The sequence below is a fragment of the Brachycentrus maculatus genome, unplaced genomic scaffold (assembly GCF_059751285.1).
Source record: "Brachycentrus maculatus isolate JH-2025_06_01 unplaced genomic scaffold, ASM5975128v1 h1tg000069l, whole genome shotgun sequence".
NCBI lineage: Eukaryota > Metazoa > Arthropoda > Insecta > Trichoptera > Brachycentridae > Brachycentrus > Brachycentrus maculatus.
Genome location: NW_028280823.1, coordinates 539,527 through 561,157, shown reverse-complemented (window position 1 = coordinate 561,157; position 21,631 = coordinate 539,527). Strand labels below are relative to the sequence as shown.

At 30.2% G+C, this 21,631-nt stretch overlaps 1 protein-coding gene across 3 annotated transcripts in view; it reads left to right on the top strand.

Moving 5' to 3' along the window:
- Tpst (tyrosylprotein sulfotransferase) overlaps positions 1–21,631 on the top strand; it is a 294,282-nt gene that overhangs the window by 101,175 nt on the left and 171,476 nt on the right. For all 3 annotated transcript variants that reach the window (XM_088256914.1, XM_088256916.1, XM_088256915.1), the window contains one exon: positions 15,237–15,275. The gene's annotated coding sequence lies outside the window, so the exon portion shown is untranslated. The remainder of the gene's footprint in view (positions 1–15,236; positions 15,276–21,631) is intronic.

Here is a 21,631-nt window from a genome sequence, read left to right as displayed (position 1 = left end):
ACGCATTTGAAGCACTTTTACTTTATAAGGTATACATTGCCAAGATTTCATTCCATCTAATTATTTTTAGATAGTTTAGTAGGGGAGAGTGCCCATGAGTGGGACAGAGGATAAATGGGACAATCGTCCTCCAGCCAAAACTATTGTTACAAAAAAATTACAATTTACCAAAGTGAAAGTGCTGTAAATGCATCTACCGAAAAGTGGCAATTTATCACCAAAACATGTATGGCAGTCGCTATATCTTTTTTACTCTATTTTTTCTTTTATGATTTCGGCTTATAATATTGAAAGATGAAATATGTTACCCAAATTCCTCTTGTTCGATGGCTTTTTCGTCCCTCGGGGGTGTCGGCTTGACCAATAACCCGGGCGATAGGATATTTAAATCCCATTTTCGGATTCTGTCCATTGAAATAACTGCAAATAAAATCCTTTAATCTCCGCTTGGCGATCTATGTAAATCTCCCTTTGACCTTTGCCGCACATGGTCAGGTTACCAATTGAAATGTACAGAAAAATAGTGGATCCATATATTTTCCTAGGGAACGAAATAATGGATAACAGATGTCGAGACATGTCAACTATTGGACCCTGTGTCGAATAAGAAATTCATTTGATTCTCTTGTAACTTTCCCCGCTTTCGTTTTTCCATGAAATATTTTATTTTTCAGTTTGCACCCGTTTTTCTTGTGAATTATTTAATGTTTTGTATATTCTCACTAGTTTTCTTTTCTAATATTAATATAAGATCAAATGTTATTCTTGTTTTTTCTTCTTACCCTTATCCGCACCTAATTTTATTTAGGGCACTGTATTACATCGACCCAGTGTTACATTGATCGTTAATTGCTTGGAGGCAAGAGGCTTAGTCCTACGCTTCAGTCCAGGGCTATGTGAAATAGATTTTAGACTGAAAATCACTTATATTTATTTATACTACCATGTGAATCGAATCTGGGACCTCCACCATGGTAGTCAAACGTGTTTACCACTACACTATGGAGGCGGACATAATCAAATCAAAAGTCATACTTTATCATTATTTTTACTTCGGTTAAAATTATAAGTTAGAATATTTTTTAGAGTTTTAGAAATTTTTAGACCCAAAAAGTTTTTCAATAAATTTTTCGAAAATTTTATGTAAAATTTGATAAAAAAAAATATTCTCAACCAATAAATTGTGTGCAGTTTGGATTTGATTCTGTACACTACTTTCTGTTAGTTTTAAATTTTCATGTAATTCTTCACTTCCACACACAAAATGAAAGCTAGTCTTACTTTGATGTCTTATATCACATTAAAAAATTAGCATAAAATCACATTTTTGCAGAATAATTCCACGCAAATTGCCAACGTATAAAATAATTTTAATAATTTTCGTTCAATATCCTTCAGATTCTATTACTGTCTCAGTTCTTTCTAGCCTCCACCAAGCGTCTCAGGTCTTCAGCTGTAATCACTTTGAAACTAATTAAAGAATGATGATTTTGATTGAAAACGCCTTTGGGCTATAAATCGTTTTCTCCGAAAATTTCTAAATTTTTAAACCATAAGTATACTTACCCGCTTAAAAATCTATCTCGTATTTCATCCTATTTTTCAGTTCCGAAATTTGCAATGACCAGCTCTGAAATTTTCTTGAAAGGAGCCATATCGTGCTGTACATATGTGGTAGAAGAAGCTATTTATAAGGTAATTTCCTTGTGAAAAGGGGTGTTCGATGCGTGATCGCCACCCTTACAATTTCCTTATGTGTGATATATTTTCCTTTCGAAAATGTAAAGCTTTTTTTTACGTATTTGAAGATAAATTATGTTTCAATCGAAATCGCTTTTTAATCGTTTCGCCCGCATTTTCGATACGAAATTTAGTTTTTGCTTTTTAAAATTGAAAGCATAATTATTTACTTTGTAAAAGCATGCAGATTTTGATTATCCTTTCGGCTTGAACTTTGTCGAAGAAATAATTTTTAAGATATTTTTAGAAAGTAATTTCAGAACTACAGAAAATTTTAATCGACATTGATATTATCGAACAGAATCTGTCATACACATACAGTTCATACTTACATTTGTATATGAAAGGTTTTATTTCTTCGAAACTAGAAGTAGTTATAGTTAATTAGTCGTAGCTCTCAAAACCGTGTTTTAATTTTTACAAATGATTAATAATATGTTTCATTGAGGCCTACTTAGGAAAAAAAAATACAATTAAATTTTTCGTTCGACTATTTGTGCATTGTTGCATCTCATTCTCCTTATTATCATCAAATGACTCATTTCAGAGATTTTTTTTATATTTTTTTTTATTCATTTAATATATTTACATTTTTATTTATAACATAATACATTTGAATCATTTATACATATGGAGAACTTTTATATTTCGATTCGCTGTGCCTCTCCATAAAAGAGTCTGTGCTCTTGTGCTTGGAAAGGGACTTACACTCGTGGTTTAATGTTATATAATAAAAGATATAATAGTTTTTTTTTTTTTTAAGATTTAAATGTATAGAGCTTCAGGATTTTTATATCAACATTTTTTTTTATTTCTTTAGGGAGTTTATTGAAATGTTTGATTACCAAATATTTGAAGTTTTGCTGAAATTGCTTGGTGTTGCATTTTGGAGTAGAAAAATCGTTTGAGAATTGATAATTTCGTATGAAAAAATGTAGGACACATACTGACAGCTCTAAGCTATTTATTTGTTTCTTGACATTCAGTACACGCTTCCATTGCCGGGTATCATTAGACTAGTCAAACGGACAATCAATCAGTAAAAATAAGCAACTGTAATGTAAAAATAACTTCTATGTGAAAAAAACTAGATTTGTAAACAATGATTTAAACACACCCAAAATTTTATGAATAAACTGATGAAATTTTAAGCTACATATGATGTTTTCAGGTGTCTCCCATTATGTAAAAAAAAATTGGAATCTTGCATACATTTTAATAAAAGGGTCTCTGCTAAATAAAAGCTCAATCAAATCGACCATAGATACTGCCATAAACTCAGACACGAAGCAACATGAGATTCGTGATTTATGTTTTTTTTATATTATGTGAAATAAAAAAATGTTGTTTATGTTATGAGCGTTATAATATTTATCTAGGACAGAATCTAATGGCAATCATAGGATTGGACAAGCAATTAGACAATTTCAGAGACGAGGTGTGAGTGTACTAAATATTCAAATTTGAATCAATCTTATGATTATTCAAGACGATTTCGCTTAGTAAGAGGTAATTACAGATTTAATAATAAATCGTATGAAACGAGATTTCCCAGCTCAATACTAGCATTTTTTCTGTTGAAAATATAATCAGATTACTTTACCATCGTTAACTTTGTTGAGAAATTTTGGCGAAGTTCTTTTTTCCGGAATTAATAATTCTTATATCGCTTTTAGCGTGTTCAAACTTTCCGATTTTTCCCCAAGTCCTAATTTTAATTTTGCCTTGATTTACAACTTTGGCGTTGATTAATTTTAAGACAGCTAATCCAAAAGCTCGGGGGGTGAATACTAAACGTTATGCGGTGATCCCTGTTGATCCCTCACTTAACTTTTATGTGGGGCTATTCTCAAAACAATATTTAAGATTGATTTTCAACTCAACGTAAAGCAAACGTAACCTTTAAGACTTTATGGAAATCAGTTAACCTTTTTTGTATCGTACTTTTTTGTTGATGTCGGTCAGATTTCGAAGGAACATAACTAGTAAATTATACATAGGTGATCACACTTTTTTCATTACAAAAATTTACATCAGAATCTATTTTTATACGAAATAAAAATATGTTTGCGTGCCGTAGACCAGTGTTCCGAATTTTTTTTCTGTTCAAGGTACACCTGCCAAATTAGGAAATTTCAGAGGCACACCAAAGAAAAAAAAACAAAGTTTATTAAATATTTGTTTATGAAGCGCCCTTGAGGTATTTTTTTTAACGAAAATGGCGCTATATAAGTTATCCAATTTTATTATTATTATTATTATTATGATGTAATGCGAAAACATATAATATCAAAACAAAGTTTATTTAATATCTTCACAAAACTAGACTTTTTTCCGCGGCACACACTTTGCCGAACAATGCCGTAGACCATGGAATATACAGGACCATAGACTTTATTTACTAATTAGACAAAAGAAAGTAAACAATGAATTCAACTATGCAAGTGCTATAATTGTTGATGGCGGGAACTCACGGACTTTTATTGTTTATTATCTATGGCTGGACATCCAATTAATGTGCCTATCGAGAATTAAGCCAGTGTTTTTGTCTATAAACGCACATCAATAACTGAAATGAATTATTTATGAAAACCTCGTTGAATTTTACGAATCGCAATCTTCAAAAGTTTTGTTCCCTAGAATTTTAAGTACCATTGGGGAATAATAATAATTTTAAACAGATAAGGGTACGGTACATTACTTAGCACCTTTTTGTATGGACCTTTCGTTACAAGGTCAAACTGTCAACAAAATGTGTGAATCGGGAAGAAATTTAACGTAATCTATTCGACCCCTATATTTCTGATATCCGTTTCCGAAAAACTAGATTAAGATATACAAAACTTAACTTTAGGAGAAAAACTGTGTTCAACTTATATTTCAATTTCGAATTGTCATCAGCTCATGTACTAGGTATCGGTGTTGTTTTAAATTTAAAATAACTGATTATTTTTCGGAAGTTGTGTTTTTTATATTATTTGTCAAAATATGTTACCAAGCGACCTCCGTTTTGTTTATAAGAAAAACTTTTTTTGTACTTTGTGTGTGTATATGATCTAACGGCAAAACTACAGTAAAATCAAACTTTATCTCATCGTCGTTCCTGATTAATATAATAATGTTAAAAGTCGCGACATCCATTACGTAACACATGTGAAAAATAATAACTCCATAACAGACATCGAATGACAGTACAGGGATGCGTTTTAAAGTATTTCATTGTGTAAGTAATGAGCCACATGTAGTAAAAGCAATTTAATAAATAATTATTGTATGACTCATATGTTCATCAAAAAATAGTCACACTTTGTTTTAATGAAATAAATACGTGTTAAATGTATTTTGTATATTAAAAGCAATGTTAACTTTGTGGTATGGTTAAATATTTAAGTGTTAAATGTTTTGTTCATTCTACTTGTGCATTGTCGCGCTTTATTGTTTCGTGAAATTAGTATTTTCTCGTTTTGCAGCTCTAGACGGTTCCAGTGGGTCGTTTTAGCGACTGCCACGTGACTACCTGCGAAATACGAGTTGAAACCACTCCAAAATAATGAGGAGAACATAACTCCCTAAAGTCCCGTTCCCCGAAGAGCAGCCATTATCCTAGTTGCTAGGACCACTCGATCGTATACTGCCCCAAGGCGAGTGTACACTGTACAGTGTACCTCGCCAGCTGCGAGGTAGAGCCGGTGCCAACTTCCCGAACGCCGAAATCCCGAATGACCAACTTTCAGGAAATTGAAATCCCGAAAGTAAAACGTTTCATGTAGTTATTCATTTCAAATTTTACTTGCATTTTTTATAGTTTTTAAACTACTTTAACGTTCAAAACGTTTGTGGGTGATGTAATTCTCCATGGAACCCTCTTTTCAGTTTTTTGTCAAAATTATACCTCTGTGTCTGAAGAGCGAAAACTTTTAAAGCTTTAGCAATGTTTTTTTTTTAATTATTTTAAAATCGTTAATCGTTACATCAGACGTGTTTATTGTCGAAAAGTATTATAATTTTTATCCACCAATAAAAACATAATGAATCATCTGTAAATAGGCAAACGACCTATTTTTTAATTTAGTGAATACTTACCACTATTTTTTTACACGTGTTCGGTGCATTTCGCATCATTTGTTTGAAGATAGATTTTACCACAAAGCGTTTGCTGAATCAATTGATGAAAAGGTATCTTATGTTCTGTTTTTTGTGCCGCTCCACGCCGAAGGTCCGCAATCATCATGGCAATTTTCAGTTTGTCTGTAGCTGCTCGAAACAGCTTAGTGCTACAGTAGAACCACTCTTGAATTTTCAAGCCAAGTTATACGTCTTCTTCATATACTGCGTTTATCTTCCACTTTTCCTTGTAGCAAAATATGTATTATTATTTTGTATTTTTCTCCCCTCTTAGCTTTCTTTTATTTACAGTTTCTGTAACTTATCTCTTTTTCCCATGCGTCTTTAACGTCTTCATTTCGAAGTCATATACCCCGTGATATTTTAACCATTGTTTTATAGCTCCACATTTCAACACATCTTTTTTCTTTCAATGTATTTTCAAATTAAGTGCTTAATAAATAATAATATAATAATAATAATAAATAGAGATGCTTTAAATCATCAAATTATGTCAGCGGCTACACCGATTGATAATTAATTCTAAAGTTTCGATAGTATTTCCGAGTTTGTTACCAATATTTTTTTTTGTATTTTGTTAATTTAAAGAAAATTTTTTACAGCTTTTAATTATCACAATCGATTTCCACGTTCAGAAGTATGTCTTTCGTCCAGATATGTATTGTACTGCGGTAGCTAAGGAGACAGTACCTAGACGAAGTAGATGTCTATCTTCGTGATGTCTATCTTTGTTATTAGGTGAACGGTGTTCTATCGTTAGTTATGCTGTTCATTAAATCATACTGTTTCAGCTCCGTAGGTAAGGCTTTGCTATTCCGATAATGTTCTACAAGCTCGAATAACATTCCGGATCAGTAAATACGAACCTGTTGTATTAAATTAAGTTTCCGATATTCGTAGTAACCCGAAATTACTACACGATTCGATTTCAATTACGCATGTTTATTATAAATAATATAAATTGAGATTTTATTAACAAAAAAATATGTTTGTCTATTTGTAACTTCTTTTCTTTTTGTAATATTTTTTTCTTATTTGACACTGAACGGTAAATGTAGCCAAATTTAAAAAAAATGTATATTCACTCGAATAGTTGCTATTGTTTCCTCGATTATTTCGGAAATTTAAAACATTAAACTCAGTAAAACCCCTCTTTGTAATAATGCACGACAACCACTTTTTTTATGAATATGTCGTGTTTTACTTAGTCTAAATTTACGATTTCCTTGATTTTCAAACGGTGATCACATTATTTAGATGAAAATATGGAAGTCTGGGTATTTACACGACTAACGACCTGTCATTGGCTGATATTATTAAAAATTTTAGTGCGTGCATCATTCAGAATTCTACCCATGATTTTACAACATTATTTTTTTAATCCATGTATTCCATGTAACTGGAACACTTTACGATTTATTTTCAACTTAGTACCAAGATTTTATTGTATTATATTATTTTTAAATATTATGTAATAGTATAGTGCTACGAATCCGTCTCCTGAGAAATCAATAAATTTGAGTTGTAACACTCATTTGCAAATGAGTGAAATTGTTTTTTTTTTCTAATTTGGTTCTATGTACATATTTTCTTCTACTGTAACTAGTGTGTTAAAATATAAAGGTTATCTTCGCGTAAGATTACCAATTTATTTTAAAACCACGAATCGTGTTCTGAAATATATGGTATCCGAAATATATTCATCTCTTTCCTGAGTTTAATGGGAATATTTTTTTTAAAATATGAACAATGTGAGGCGGAATTAATAATTTTTCACTTTTACTCGATATGCAAAGTCTGAAACACCACCAACTGAGTCTAAACCTAACTCGAGCTGATATGCTTCAACTTTATTATGTTATATTATCTCATTTTTAAGGGGTTTTTCTTGTTTTCTGTCAGGCATAAAGTATGAGTTGATGTAACCAACCCTCTTATACTAATTCTTCACGTATCTCATAACTAGGATTCCGTAAAATACCCAGCGCCAGCATCACTTACATTTTCATGTCCTTTTGTTATCAGAAGCCGCGGCCAAAAAATTCGTTGAACCCTTTCCCGGTGTACGTGTATTTTTTATTACCCCCAAGGCGGCCTAACAAATAAAGCATGTTACCCCGTGATCAAATTACCCCCGCACTCCTCTCGGCGGCCCTAATACTGATTACGGCCCTGGTTGAATAAGAATAATGGGCTGGCGTCTAATTACACACCGCCGAGGCCGATTCGCGGGATTCTCATTACAAGAGGCACTAGGCAAAAATGTGCAATTCAGGTTGTATTTTGTGTGTATAAAAAAATGGTTGAAATACTTACAATATTTTTATAAAGCGCTATTCGACGCCAGAGAGACCAAAAAGTATAAATGTGCTTGTTTTATTTTTTTAAGCAGGTTTTGTTAGCGACTATTAAACTTTATCTGACACCAATTATTTTCTGCAAAATATATGATACATGGAAACTCAAGACAAATTATATTTTTTCATAAAATTCAACCTGATTTTGTATATACTATATATTATGAAAGTTAATAAAAAAAAACTTATTTGCAAAAAATTAAGAATTTTTCTCAGTGTTTCCATTCAAGTCTAAGCGTGACATAATTTACATAAATTCCTTATAATGATGTCAATATTTTTGTGTATTTATTACTTCAATGTTTTTTTCGTACACGTTAACAATTTCTAGCTTATACAAGCAAATACGAATACTGGCATGCCACGCTCCTTCTCCTCTACTTTTTGAAAAGTGATAGCGTTTATTTATTTATTTATCAAACTTCTTTTACAGAATGTATGTAATACATTGGCGAGCTTATTGCTTTGAAGAAATATCTTCCAACCAACCAAAAACAGACTTGTGATACTGGTCAAAGTTGGAACCTTATACAGCCGTTTGAAATTAGCGGGTCAGATAATGACAACATTAATAAAACTTTGAATTGATGAAAACAAGTAAAGCGAAGGAAGAAGGATAAAGAGTTGAGTAGAAAGAGATAGAAGAAACTAGGGAAAAATGATGGATAGTTAGGGTTCCAAGGAAGCATAGTGATATTTCAGGCATTTCTTGAAAGTCATCAGAAATGGTCATGTTACTCCCTCGTTTCCTTTCCCATGTAGCAGAAATGTTCTTCACTCACTTTATCTGTATCCATTCTTATATATTTCACTCGTTAAACAAAGAAACTAGAATACAGCAAAATACCATCAATATTTCCTTTACTTGCGTTTCAGTGCTTTAAAAATATATATTTTATATAAAACTAATAAATTAAAATTTACGTTAACTAATATAGTATTTTATTTGTAAAAAACAACAACAACAAAAATATTAGTCACGTTGAACATAAACTAAATAAACGGGTTTTAAGGTAACGATATGTAATGTTGAATTATTGCATATCTAATATCTCCCTATTTATTCATCATTTGTCACTTGTTCCCTTGTGCTTTTAACCCCTTTAAGTGTTATTATTTTATTATTTTTATCACTCCCATCGGCGCAGATTACATTTTCGTTAAGTTCGTGAACCTTCGATTCAACCAGCGCCAGCGGAGAGAATGGGGTGTCGTAAAAATGGAGCTGTAACCTTTTGTCTGATGATTAACTGCCTTGTTTGTAAACCCTCTGATCCTTCTCGGGGAAAGCTCTACGGGAACTTTACTTACAAAGGATATCTGTTGCGTACAAACTTTTATGGATCATGATAAGCATCTTTATTGTTTCAATGATCCTCGTGCGATATCCGCCGCCTTTGCTCTTATCTAACACTACGTATGTAGAATTAATGATCAATGGTGATCTTACGTTTACATTCCTTTAATAGGTTGCGTCATACGTTATAATAAAAATGTTTGACGACAGTTTTTTTGACGACGTGACGTACTTTTCCGTTGCGTGTCAGAAAATTTATCAGACTTTATGAATAATGAGGCTTAAGGGGATCGCGTCGTAGTATTTTTAATCATTTATTTCACTTTTAGCTTTTTTCTTACGAATAATTTGTTTATAAAATTAAAAATAAAAAACTGAGCGAGAACTCGCCATTATTTTTAATAATATTAATTTAAGTTTTACTTGGTAAATACCACTATTTCCCAACATCGATTGTTTTGATAAATAGTAGTATTTATCAAGCAAAACTTAAATAAAAAATTAATAGATATTATTATCACAAAGTGACTGCCGAAGCAATTAATTAAATTAATAAATATCGTTAAGGTATTTTGCTTTTCGATTTTAAACGCATTTAAATTTTAGGCTCGGGCGATTTTAATTATTCGCCGCTTTTATTTTAAAATCGTTTAACCACACACAATTTCCACACCTGATCCTAAATTTAAATATAAGAGGGAAATACGGATCAAAAAAAATTGCGGACAAAAAAATTAAAACCTCGTAATGCTAAATAATATTAAACCATCCATCAATCATAATTATGATTTTGAATTATTTTTCCACGTAAAATTTTCAACATAAAATTCTGAATTTCGTAACTAATCCTACTGGCGAGCGTGTACTTGGCGGTATGAGTTCGCGCCCATAGCGAAATATCGAGGAATCGTAGAATATTCGCTGCGAACATTTCCGTTTGTTTAGCTAACTAATTTCCTGCTCTTTAGTACGTACTGGACTCGTTCCGCTCGTCAAATAAAGCTTCATCTATCAAGTTTCAGTGATAGTTCTCCACATGGGGTTTCCTTCCAAACAATGTTTGGAGGCTTCATAGATCAATCAGAGTAAAACCTTGAAGGAGTTAACAGAAAAATTGCCTTTGCTTAATGTGTTATTGCTTTAGGCAATATGGTACATATCTTTTATTTATTCAAAGAAAAATAGGATTTTTTATAATTATGAAATGTTTTTTGCTTGTGTGTATTAGCACAGTAAAAAAATACATAAATGAAATATGAAAATGCTGTCTTTATAAGGACATTTGTGTCTCTTTATTTATGCTCAAAATATAAAAAAAAGCTCAAATAAGTAGTAATTTCTGTTCACGTTTTGTATCATTATTTTATTTTTAATATCTATTTTCTTGTTTGTACTGTTGAGTGTTGAATGGTTTGATTTAAATACACGTGTGCAAAATTTCCTTCCAATCCCGAAAATTCCGAGACTGGAATCTTCTAATACTGTGTAAAATCTCCCGAAATCCCAGGATTTGTATCCTCGACTGCCTCTGACGATTTACGCCGAGTGAATATTGAAATTTACTTACTGTCTCAAAGATAAATCTGAGTAGCTCAGTCACGTGCTACATTTGTGAACTAATCATTTGCACCTCGGACACTGAAAAATGCCCTAATCCGTTTGCGAAAAAATGTGACTTACTGCGATTCCCTCGGCCCCCGATCCCTCCGTTTGAAGAATGAGTACAAATAATACTTTTGCCGGGCTGTCTGCTATCTGCTTCGTATATATATATAACGTGGTAATATTTTCCTTTTGAAAATTAAGTGTAAATAATATGTAAAGTGGGTGTATAATAATAAAATAAACAATGTGTTGCTTTGTAATTAAAGTTTATTCTTAATTTATCTTTATAATAATTTTTATATCTATCTATCTATCTATCTATCTGATTCTGACAGTTAATAATATTATCGGAAGTCTTTTGTTTAATTCTGAGCGACGCATGCGGCATCTGGTGGTAGAACTGTTTTATGTAGGTACTTTTTGTAAGTACTTAATAAAATGTATAGGTAGGTACCTAGTTATTTTATTACATCTCCCCCCTTGGGGATGAAAATTCATAGTAAAATTTTCACTCGTCCTCCGGATCATCTTCTTGTATAAGTTTAGTGATATGATAAAGTTTTTTTTTTTTTTTTTCTTTCTTTCTTTTTTCCTTCTTTTTTTTCTTTCTTGTTTTTTTTTCTTTCTTCCTTTTTTTTCCTTTTTTTTCATTCTTTTTTTTTCTTTTTTTTTGTATTTTTTTTTTTTTTTTGACCCTTTTAAAGTAGACACAGTTTTTCTCAATCCATTTGTTTTTTTCTTTTGAATTCCTTCATTTTTATTCAGATCTCTTAAAGTATCTTCTAATATAACCAAATGTACAACTTTTAATTGTTCATCTGCATTTTTATTCGATTCTAAAACTGGATTCCGGCTTAGACAATCTACTTCTAAATTCTTCTTTCCTGGAGTATATTTTATTTCATCTTTCGTAGAAGTTTTTTCTACTTTATTTTTATTTTTATTTTTCAAGCACTGTTTCTGTGTTATTTGTATGTCTTCATTTTTATTCTGATCTTTTGAAATATCTTCTAATTTAACCAAATTTACAACTTTTAATTGTTCATCTGCATTTTCATTCGATTTTAATACTGGATTCCTGCTTAGACAATCTACTTCTAAATTCTTCTTTCCTGGAGTATATTTTATTTTATCTTTCGTAGAAGCTTTTTCTACTTTATTTTTATTTTCATTTTTCAAGCACTGTTTCTGTGTTATTTGTATGTCTTCATTTTTATTCTGATCTTTTAAAATATCTTCTAATTTAACCAAATTTACAACTTTTAATTGTTCATTTGCATTTTCCTTCGATTCTAATACTGGATTCCTGCTCATACAATCTGCTTCGAAATTCTTCTTTTCTGGAGTATATTTTATTTTATATTTTGTAGAAATTTTTTCCACATTATTTTTATTTTCATTCTTCAAGCACTGTTTCTGTGTGATTTGTAAATCTTCATTTTTATTATTAATCTTATCATCGTCCTTTGTTTTAAACCAGCATGTTGCTTCAGGGTGATATCGAGTTCCCTTATTTAATTTTTCACAAATCTTACATGGACTTTTATCTTTAATTTTATCACTAGTTCTTAGATTTCCACGTCTTCTTTGATTATCTTCTAATCGTTTTCTTTGATCATCTTCTAATTTTTCTCTCTCACTCCGAACATATTGTAGTAATTGTTTTAATACATCTAATGTTTCATAATCCATTTCCATTTAACAAAATTGTCGTTTTATAACGTGGTAATATTTTCCTTTTGAAAATTAAGTGTAAATAATATGTAAAGTGGGTGTATAATAATAAAATAAACAATGTGTTGCTTTGTAATTAAAGTTTATTCTTAATTTATCTTTATAATAATTTTTATATCTATCTATCTATCTATCTATCTGATTCTGACAGTTAATAATATTATCGGAAGTCTTTTGTTTAATTCTGAGCGACGCATGCGGCATCTGGTGGTAGAACTGTTTTATGTAGGTACTTTTTGTAAGTACTTAATAAAATGTATAGGTAGGTACCTAGTTATTTTATTACATATATACGGCGATTTCCTCGGGTTGTTTGTCTTGTTTGTACAATACAAAGTATCAGAATTAAACGTGTCCTTATGCGCCCTTCGTCTCAGGGTATTTATTCTTGTAGCGCCAGTGTCTTGTGTAGTTTCACTTTTGTGTAAGTAATCTCCATTCTTGTTACTCTTTCCATGTTTCATTTCCGTTCGTTTTTGCCGAATGGCGGATCTCTCTTGTTTATTCGTTCCGCTTGTACTCCTCCCCCCCGACATCCCCTGTCGTGTGACGCCATCGCCGACGTGACAAGTGACAGCAGTATAATAACACGACTCATTTTATTTTCCCGGTTCCCGTAAATCCCTTTCGCCATTTTTATGTCAATTTTGGATTGCCCCACTGGACCTTGGCATTACGATACGCTTTATCTTAACTTTGGAATCCATTATTTTAAAATATTTATTTGTTCCATTAATTGATTTTGCAGGCACTTTGTGGTAAAAATCTATCCAGTTTTTATTTCAGTTTTACTAGATAAATACCACTACTTCTTAAAATAATAGATTTAAAAAAAATAGTGGTATATACTTTTCGAATTTAAAATCTATTATTTTAAGAAATAGCTGTTTTTACCAAGTAAAACTTACATTCAAAAACTTTTTTGTTCTACGATAAAGTTCTTTCTGACTTTCATATTAACTCGGTGGAATTTATTTTGTAATTCGATATTTTTAGAATATTTATTTTGTTATTAGGATATTCTACATGCTTGATTTTCAAATTGGTATTGGAATTTATTGATTTTACAAGAACGTTAGTAACTCTCAGAAGACAGTCAGCCATCGCCGCCTATGGTATGTTAGTTCCATTCTATCCCGAAGATCGTTTGTAAAAACAACCTACCGAGTGTACGATAAACTTCAGCAAGTAATAAATTCACATCAACAGTGTTTCAATGTTTCATAATACATAAGCGCCTTGAGGTAGTATTTTACACAAATAGCGACTTATAAATTATCAAATATTATTATTTTTTATAAACCTTTTTTATTTATTGTAACTGCAGACAGTTGGTGGAATTCCATATTGAATTGTTGGGTAATATATCCAAAACCAAAAACTTTTTTATACCAAAAACCCTTTTTACTCGCACCACATCACAACAGCGAGAGGTATTGAATTTTAAATTCACAATTTTGAACGAGTAAAAAGGTAGTTGAGATTAATAATCGCAACACAGAGAGCATGAAAACACTTAAATCCTTTTTCTTTATGATCTCTGTTCAACCATCACAGTCAAAGTCACACATCACTGCGCTTTATTTATTAAAGGGATGACACATTAGTTAATTTGTCATCAGACCGCTGATAATTGAAGAGTGGTTGGTTTGCCTAATCGCTGTTTGAGTTTTGATTCCGATTCGAATTCGCGAACGCATTAATACGCTTGAACAAATCCGTAATTAATGATTCGCTGCAGATAATGTGTCTACCGCAGTTTCGCAGCCCTGCACATGAATTTGTCATCCCTTAATTAAATTCACTTCATATTTCCGCTTACACGACTACTTGCCATGACAATAAGGCGATCATCATTAATAATCAAAATTTAAATATGTTATCGTACTTGCATAATTGAACTATATTTTCTAAAGAAATATGATAAATTTAAAATACATGCTTTTTGTATAATTTATTTGTTAGAAGGGAATAATTATAGCGTAATAAACAAGGTTACCGCGATCATTGTTGAACTTCTTTTCAGATAATTATATATTTGATGTTGAGTTTATTAATATCTCTCACTATTAAACACGTCTGAAACTCTATTTGATATACTTACATAACTTCAAAACAAGAAATTGTTAACATAAATTAGTGGTATTTAGTAACTTAACTTTTTTTAAATGGACCTTTATTACTACAAAGTGTCTTTTATGACGGAATTTTTTATTTGAATAATATTTAGTACTCACAAAAATTTATTGGTTTTGTATTGATTTTGATACTGGAAATTTATTTACAAAGAAACGTCGTTTTTTTATAGAATTTATTGAATTTGGTGATAATTTCTCATAATGCTTTCCCTTTGACCAATATATTTTTGTTTGTTTCAGAATACTTCGCTGCACTCCGATCACTTGAACCAATTTCGAGTGAGTATTTTTAATTTTTCAACCAGTTCTATCAGATTTTCGCAGAAATATTGAAATATCGACATGGGAATGATTTTCCAAAGTCCGTCTGTTTTTTTACAAATCCAGTTTGGACCAATCAAAATGTATTCGAATATATTTGGGATTCATCCGAAATACAATCTGGAGCTTTATTTGAAGTTTATAATATACTAGCATCCATATCGGTTTCGCGAGGAATTTTATTTTTTGCAATTACCGTAATTCCTTTGTATACAAATACATTCTCGAATACGTAATATTTCTTCAGGCCAACCTACGTTTTCAGAAAACTCTAGATATTTTTAAACCCTTTTACATTCGTGATGATACAAAAATAATAGAATGTTTTCATCCATTGAATTGAATATATTAGGTATCTGACTTTAAATAACATCATAATGTGTTAAAAATATATTATTTTCGAAAGGTTATGGGACACATATGTTTTTTAAACAGTTTCAAATTATATTATTTCCATATGTAAATCAATTTTAAAAAAAGGTTAAATACAAATAGGACAATTGTATGCAAATACGAAAATTTTCCTAAAAAAGCTGTCCTTATTACGTAAACAAGGACATCTGTGTCTCTTTGTGTTTTTGTTAACCTCAGTGAAATTGTTTTTTCTTTTTATTATTTATTTAGTTTATTATTAAATAAACAGTTTTCTTTTGTTTTTAATCATGACTGGGTTGTGAAGCGTAGCTCTCCATATCTCCTCTTTATAGATTGCTAAATTACAGTAAGTACTTTTCCAGATAAATGCAGAATTAGTGTTTATACAAATATTTCAACATTTTCAAAATTTTATGAATAGTTTTTTTATTATACTTTATGTATTAAAAGCATTTTTAGCTTTGTGGTATGGTAATATAACACTCTCCATATCATTCATAGTTAACTTTGTGTAATACCACAATAAATTTTAAGTGGTATTATGCAAAGTGAATGATGAATGACAAGGAGAGTGTTAGTTTTTGATAAATTTAAATATTTATTGTAACAGATATTCAGCCGTATGACTACCATTTTCAAGCTGTTCGTGTTTCATTCAATTTAGCTATCGCTTTTTTCAGTCTCAACAATTCCAGGTTTACGATTAAATCTAAATTAACGTTTTAATAGGTTGTTCGCGATATAGCGTTAAATTCGCCCGATATTTTTCATGGCGATTGATGGAATTCAAGATGGGGGATTTACATAAATAATTAATTTCTCGGATAATTGATTGAAAGCAAAGAAGTGCTTTTAATTAAAATAGAACCGATTTTGCCCTGTAAAAGTTTTGTGGATATAAATGTAGGCATCTAAGCATGCTGCCTTCCTTCTATTTATTGAGAATGAAGAACTTATGTTTTACTTTGTAATGTAATTCATGAATTATTAACTGAATTTTGAATGGTGTTTAACGACTGATTTTTAACTTAACGATATTCTTTGTAAATGCATCCACGTCGTGTCAGTTTCGACAATAAGCTAACGCCAGAAGTAATTTGTCATTTTCCTTATCTTACCCGATCGCTGTCAATGTTCAGTGTATTGTTAGAATAAAAAAATATTACCGATATTTTTTTTAAATGTAAAATTAAAAAAAAATATATCGGGAATTGATCAGGATTTGAAATCCGGGAAATAAATGGAAGCATCTAAACTTTTATAGTTAACCATACATTGTGATAGTAACATAAAAAAAAAAAACATGTAGTGTACGATAGTACGATCAGGTTTGTCAAATACCTGAATGTGACCGGTTTTGTCAAATACCGAGTCGATACAATCGACGGGTGTGTATGAGGAGATACATGAATGTGGAAGAGGCGAATAATGTTTGCAGAGATAAAGTAGCATGACTTTCTATCCTCTCTGCCTACCCCTCCGGGGAAGCGGCGTGATGGTTTGTTAGTAAGTTAGTTACATCAAAAAACGTAAGCACTTATTGAATAAACGTCTAGTTATGCGAAAAGTGACCTTTATCTTCGAATAGAAATGGAAATACTATTTTTTTAGGTTTTTCGTTGCAAGGTCACATTTTAATAGCATTTGTGAATACTCGCCTAGTGAAGATAAAAATTTGTAGTGGTTCTTTTTTAATATCGTATAATTTATTTCGAATAAATCATTAAGTTTTCTGACTATTCAAGGATGCTTCTTCTTGTCATTTATATTAACGTATATAAAACTTTATTTCGCAATCCACACTCTTATATCTCTGACAATATTCTACGGACGCTGTAAAAAATTTATGAGTATAATATCCACAATAATAAAGTAAATAGCAATTTTTAGTGTCCATAATCTTCGTAATTATTTTCTGTTTAAAAAAGGAACGGTAATAAAATTTAATGATCAATTTATTTCTTTAAAATGAATGGTAGAAATAACATTTTTGGGGTTAGCAGAATTAATCGAATTTTAATTTAATAAATCTCTCCTTTTTTGAGATAGAGAATTGATTATTTAAGTGAATTGTATCCATGAACATCCCACGGAGTCTATTACAAATGTATTATATATAAAATACTTAGATAAGTTAAGTGTAGGTATATCATATTTTTTTTAAATTTCTAAGGTTTTTGTCATTTTTTAACCAGTTGTCTGTATTGTCAGGGAATCAACATTAACGAAAAATTATCAAATTCATCTGCATTTACTTTTTCTACTAATCTATATAGATAACAAGTTTGTAAAGGACTCCAAAAAATCTTTGAAAGTGATTTTCCGGATTCTTATGCCAGACGCTCTTTTTTTGTCAATATTTCTTATCTACGCTTCCTCCAGCTAAACAAGTGGTATTACACAATGTGAACGAAGAATGTTAAGGAGAGTGTTACGAGAAAAAAATCAGTAAATCGCATTGAATAACGACTTCTTCAAAGCAAATCGTTACTTAGTTCGGTCGCTTAAAGCTTATCACGCCAATTGGTAAACAAAATTGATGGCGTATTGCGTATTCTCCCAATATATTTGACAATTTTACATCAAAAAGTTAAGCTGGTAAGGATTATAAACCACCCTAGTCAGGAAACCGAAAAGGTAATATTTACCCATCAGTCATATCTCTACATCCATTTGTGCTGATCACGTGAACGCTAATAAAATGGCTGCGTAAATATTTGAATAAAATTTACAAAAAAATATTAGATTTACGAATTTTCTTATTACAAAAGTCGTGTAATTCTCTTTGTTTTTCATGTATATTCATGTAAGTAAATAATAATATTCTTTATCTAAACTGCAATATGAATTCGTCTATAAAAATATATCAAGTCTAATAATTTTCTGACAGACAAATACAAAAATCATGCCAAATAAACAAATACCCTGGGTTGCTTTTCCCCGTTTTATGCTGATTTAAAGTCAAATCCAACTCTTATTCTCTTGATACCATTTCCTCACGCGAATTCAAAGGGATCAAGTTATTCTAACATCGGTATTCCCTTAACATTTAAGGCTTAACCTACACTCAATGAATAAATAAATAAATAAAAATAATGTAAAAATTACGTTATAGCGAATTCATTTGAATAATGGTATTGCTGAGCGCACACTTTAAATTTGTGCAACAGTGCAAATTGCAAACGCAGCAAATAAATTTCGCGTATAATGAATCACGCGTCAGTGCCACCATAAATCATACCATAGGCTTTTGAAGTTGTGTAGTTTCCATAAACTTACTTCCAATGGTTTCGAAATGATTTTTCAACGTTGTATGTAAGACTCATCGTTTTCTGCATCATTAACAACAACAACAAAAAACAAGTAAAAAAGTAGCTCCTTGATATGGGTCACAAGAGTTGCTTAAAATTGGTCACCCTACGTAAATAAAGATAGGTAACACATTATTGTTGCAATGTATCTTTTGTTTATATAGCTGTATCCTTATCAATTTTTCCTTGTGGTCAACTGCGCTTATTTATGTATAATAGCTAGTGTTTATATTGCTTTATTTTATATTGTATTATTCGTAATTTCTAAATATATATATATATATATATATATATATATATATATATATATATATATATATATATATATATATATATATATATATATATATATATATATATATATATATATATATATATATATATATATATATATATATATATATATATATATATATATATATATATATATATATATATATATATATATATATATATATATATATATATATATATATATATATATATATATATATATATATATATATATATACACCGCAGGACAAAAAAAATTACGAGTTTACTTGCTACCGCACGCCTTGACTTTACTGAACTCTTTTTCTAAGAAATCCTTTATCGATACCTCTTTCTTTTGTTGAATAAATTAAAGACACTTTGTGTCACCTTTCTACAATATTTACATTTTATTTTGTCTCAACAATTTTGTTTTACCCTCGTTTTAGGGAACATAACACAACAATCATGGAAAGTGCAAAGCAAATGTCGATTGCGATAAAATCCAAAATAATCACATTGTCGCAACAAAACATATCCAATTGTAAAATATCTCGTCGAGTTGGGTATTCAGAAGGTGCAGTGAGGTTTTTATTTAAAAAAATTCAAGAAACTGGATCCATAGAACGGAAAAAAGGAAGCGGATGGGGGCGCGCGACATCTGCCCGAGATGATCGCTTAATAAAAAAAATTGTTATGCGCGATCGATTTTTAACGGCACTTAAAATACACGCAGAGGTGCAGTCTACTAGCTAATCAATATTTTCAGTAAAAACAGTGTCCAGGCGGCTGTTGGAGCATGGTTTCCAAGCACGAAGTCCCGCAAAGAAACCATTACTGACGAACAAAATGCAGAAGGCTAGACTGGATTGGGCGAAGGACCACCAGAATTGGACCTTGGAGGATTGGCAAAATGTTATTTTCTCCGATGAATCAAAATTCAACCTTTTTGGTCCAGACGGCAGAAAGATAGTTCGACGAAAACTTGGGGAAAGAAACCATCCGTCGTGCGTCACTCGAACCGTTAAACATTCACCCTACGTCATGATTTGGGGGTGCATGACAGCGTACGGTTTGGGACCTCTAAATTTTATACAGGGTACGATGAATGCCATCCAGTACAAAAAAGTGTTGAAAAACCATCTTATTCCAACAATCGAGGACATTACGCAGTATACCGCGGACCCGATTTTTCAGGACGATTTGGCGCCGTGCCATAGAGCCCGCACTGTGAGTACAAATATTTATTTTTTAATGCACTTTGTAGACCACTTGATAAATAATTTATTGTTTTTCTTACAGATCATTGAATACAAGGATAAAATTGGCTTAAAATCGTTGACGTGGCCCGGGAATAGTCCTGATTTGAACCCGATAGAAAATTTATGGGCGATTATGAAAAAAAAAGTTGGGAAAAAAAAAATAAAAAAACATTGAGGAATTAAAAAAAACTTGATTCAAGTTTAGGAAGAAGAAATAACATCAGAAATTTAAGATTCGCTTTACGCTTCGTTAAATAATAGAATTTTACATGTTATAAAAAATAAAGGTGAATTCACTAAGTATTAAATATTTTTAAATGTTATAAGTATGTTTAAATGTAAAATACCTTAATTTAAAATAAAGCGATTAAAACCTTCTTCTTAAATATGAATTAAAAAATTACATGTCTTTTATTACTCCATCACAAACACTCGACCATAAATGAACCGTTATGGGTCTCTAAGGTTCGGATAATCTGATACCTGGTATATAATGGCAATTTCTAAGTACAATTCATGAGTAAGATCTTTCATTTTAACCTTGAAGTAACGAGTAGTCATCACATATGTTAAACAATACAAAAAAAACTATTTAAATATCAAGAATAATTCATTATGTGTCAATTTTAGTTTTTTTGAGGACTCGTAAATTTTTTTGTCCAGGGGTGTATATATATATATATATATAAATATATATAAATATATATATATATATATATATATATATATATATATATATATATATATATATATATATATATATATATATGTATATATATATATATATATATATATATATATATATATATATATATATATATATATATATATATATATATATATATATATATATATATATATATATATATATATATATATATATATATATATATATATATATATATATATATATATATATATATATATATATATATATATATATATATATATATATATATATATATATATATATATATATATATATATATATATATATATATATATATATATATATATATATATATATATATATATATATATATATATATATATATATATATATATATATATATATATATATATATATATATATATATATATATATATATATATA